This window comes from Corvus brachyrhynchos, unplaced genomic scaffold, assembly GCF_000691975.1.
Source record: "Corvus brachyrhynchos isolate BGI_N302 unplaced genomic scaffold, ASM69197v1 scaffold68, whole genome shotgun sequence".
Lineage (NCBI taxonomy): Eukaryota > Metazoa > Chordata > Aves > Passeriformes > Corvidae > Corvus > Corvus brachyrhynchos.
The window spans coordinates 1,237,476-1,241,118 of NW_008240039.1; the positions used below are offsets into that span (position 1 = coordinate 1,237,476).

The 3,643-nt window shown below is 59.3% G+C and overlaps 1 protein-coding gene across 1 annotated transcript in view; it reads left to right on the forward strand.

Moving 5' to 3' along the window:
* Positions 1-3,643, forward strand: part of SAMD11 (sterile alpha motif domain containing 11) — a gene marked incomplete at its 5' end in the record, with an annotated part of 82,596 nt that overhangs the window by 74,418 nt on the left and 4,535 nt on the right. The window lies entirely within an intron of this gene.

Below are 3,643 nucleotides of genomic sequence, written 5' to 3' on the forward strand. Positions count from 1 at the left end.
CCCGGGGCCCGGGGCCCATGTGGGATGGGGCTGGGAGATGTCCCCGAGCCCCGGGCCCATTTGGGATGAGGCTGGGAGATGTCCCCGAGCCCCGTGTGTGCTGAGGGCTTGGTGGGCTGCAGTGCTGGCTGTTTGTCGTGCTGTGGGTACACGTGGTGTGGTGTACCCTGCTGAAGGGGGTCCTGCGGAGCCTTTGTCCATCTCTGTGGAGGAATCTCCCCTTGGCCATCTGTAAATGCTGATTCCTTCTGCAGCCACCCATGGGGATGTGCTTTTCCTTCCCGGAATGCAGCAGCAGCAGTGCTCTGTGTTTTGCAGGGGAGGTGAGGGGGGTCCTTCTCTTCCCTTGTTTCAAGAGTTTGTGTCCATCTGAGTATTGGGAATCTCTGGAGTAAGAGATTTGGGTTGTGGTGTGGAGCCAGGGGGGTGAGATGGAGGCAGTGCCAGACAGTCCTGACATATAGGGATGGGAATGGTGAGATGATGTTGCTGCCTTCTCCTGGGGCTGGAGCGGTGTCTGGAGGTCCTGCAGTCCCGGGATTTGGTGAGTCCCACACGGATTGAGGGGTTGCTGGAAGGTTTTCCCAGGGTTTTGGAGGGAGCTGGCTGGATCCAGCACGTCCTGGACTGCGCCTAAAGGGGGCACCAGGCAGTTGCGGGATCACCTTGGATCCACTTGGATGCAGGATCCATGACATCCCTCCACAGGTACGGGCTCCTCACCCACTCCAGCTGCCCTCGGGTGAGCAGAACCTGCTGGCACTGGCCCAGTTTGATGCCAAGCAAAGCTGTGCCCTGTCCCGAGTCCTCTCCTGCATGGGAGTGAAATAACCCAGCTGGATCAGGCACAGCCAGGGATGTGGCAGAGGTGGTGCTGTTCCAGAAGGCTGGAGTGTCACTGAAGGGTAGAGCCGTGCAAGGATCTGTCCCTCTGCTGCTCGCTGCCCGAGGTGTGCAGGGCTGGCACATCCCAGCCCGGCTGAGGCAGGGCAGGAGCACCAGCAGCCTCAGCGGAGCATCCAGCGAGAGCTGGAGGAGAATCTCTGGTCTCGAGTGTAAATCCCCAGGGCTCCTTGTTAGGTTAATGAAGAGGCTGTCTTCTTTTCCACTCTGTTTGATTTGATTGGCTTCTCTGGGGGCAGGAAGGCGATTGCTGTGGAGGAAGGATTTGCTTATCAGCAAAGGCCTGGCACAAACCTGCCCCAGCCCCCGTGGGGAGCGTGGCACCAGCTCTGGGTGGTGCTGGGCTGTGCCAGGCATCGCAGAGCTCCTGCAAACTCAGCTCATGGCTGAGGGGCAGAGCCGTGTGCCACAGGGCTGGGGTGGCACAGGGACGTGCGGGAACACGCGCAGAGGGAGGGACAGGGTGTGACAAAGGGGTGGCACTCGCAGGCAGGAACGTGCTGAGTGTTCAGCCGTGACGTGGGGGCTGTGCAGCCCGTGGGGAGCCCAGCAGAGCTCGGACACAGCACAGAACGTGGGGTGTGAGCAGCACTGGGACAGACACTGGCCCTGGGTGGCTGCTGGGCACAGGGACGTGTCCATCCCACCAGGGTGTGCTGGGGGACAGCTGGGATCACCCCTTCCCCCCAAATAACGAGAACAGCTCATTGCATTGAGAGCTTGACGTGTTTTTATGATGATGATTAAATTGTCTCATCAGCATTTTTTGGGGGGGGTCACTCTGGGGTTTTGGGGTGGGCAGGGGGGGAGGAGGCGCCTGCACAGCCAGACTCGCTCGGGGAACACTGACAAGACAAAACTTGGTGTATTTTTGGATTGTCTCCACGCCACAGGGCTCTGGTTGGGCTATAAATTATTAGTGCCAGTACAAAGCGCAGTTTATCTGCGGGCTCACATGGAGGCACCAATAACATTAATAATTTAAAAAATGTTAATAATTTAGAAATCTTTTTTTTTTAATTGCTTTTCAGCCCCCCCTCCTCCGCCCCCGTTCTCCCAGTGGCATTCATCCCACATTCTGAATTCAGTCTGTCTCCGTGCCTGGAACCTCCATCCGCCAGCGTCCCACTGTCAATCAATCTGATTTCCCAACTGTCAGAGTGCAGGATTGTAAATAACAGATCCTCGGGGGGGTCTGGGCAGCAGGGAAGGGGCGCAGGGGAGGGGAGGAGGGGGAAGGGGAGAGGAGAGGGGGTGTGTGCGGGGGTTGTTGCGGTCATTCAGGATCAATGCGGCTCCTGGAGCTGGCTGCACGCCAGGCTTCTAAATTACAGCCGCCGTGGCAATCAGGAGTGACCTGGGTTTTTCAGATAATTAATTTATAAACATTGGAGGTGCACGGTCTCCCTGGCTCGGTGAATTCTGTGGGCTTTTTCTGTGATCTGATGGTGTTCGGCTGTTTCTCACGGGCTTGTGCAGTTCAGAATTGTCATTTTAGTGTTTGTCCCCTCGGCTGGGGGCGTGGGGACAGGAGAAGGAATGTGGCCAGAAATTTGGGCACCGCTGTCCCCCTTCCTGCCAGCAGAAACAGCAGCTGTGGGAATGTTCTCACCCCACCTCAGGGCTCCAGCCCTGACCATCACCAAAGTGTTTGATGCTGTGATTGATGGAGCTCGGGCTGAGCTGGGCACATCTTGGTGCCAGCAGGGACAGGGGTGGCTGGGATTCCCAGAAGCGAGGGAAAGGAGCCTGGTGGGAAAAGGGAGACAAGGAGTTGGGAGGCGTGGCACCTACAGGGTTGTGCAATGCTCCTACAGGAATGTGGCTTTACAGATCAGCTGTGGGAAGAGGTGGATGTGCTTCTGGATGTGAGGGCTGTGCAGGGTCAGTGTTCGAGGTGTGATGCTGCCTGAGATAAATCTGCCTCTGCTCCTCTCCCCAGCTGTGTTTTGGTTTCCTTTGGCAGGTTGGTGCAGGGTGAGGGAGGTTTCCTCTGTGGGGATGTTTCCTGTGCACCACGTGAACGGCAGCAGAGGCTCTGGGGTGTGATGTGAGCTGTGTGTGGGGGGATTTCATACAGATTCGGGGACTGAGGGACTCCTGATGCTTAACTGGGAGAGAGCAGCTCCCTGGAAAGGCCTCAGTGCGCCTGGCACAGGTGTCCATGGCACTTGTTGTTCCCTGAGGCCAGGGCAGTGGCACACGGGCTGTACCTGCGTCACCTCCCCTCTCCTTGGCTGTGCTTGGGGTGGGTTCCGGCCTTGCCTGCTCTGTCCCTCCCAGGGCACTGTGTGGGCAGCCGGTCTGCACTGACCGCCCCGAAGGGACTGCCCAGGTGTCACTGGCCAGGTGTCACTGCCGGGGTGACACAGGTCACAGGTGCCAGCGCAGTGCAGGGTGAATGAGGGGGTGCGTTTCCTTCTGACCTGTGGCTGTGTCCTGGCAGCGCCGTGCCTAAGGCTGGGAGCAGGGGCCCCTTGCTGTACCCCATCCTCAGCTGCTCCGGGCCCAGCCCTTCCCTGTCCTCGCTGTGCCAGGCAGGTGCAGCCCTGCAGAGCCCCCGACGGGGGTCCCGGGCAGAGCCCCGAGAAGCTCGGCGGGGGCGGGGGGGACACGGTGGGACCGGGGCAGGTGCCAGGGCGGCTCCGCTCGGGACCGACCGGGAGAGGGAGTTTGGGGAATGCCTCCCTCTCCTTCTGCTCTCCTCGCATCCATCCATCCATCCCTCCTTCCATCCTTC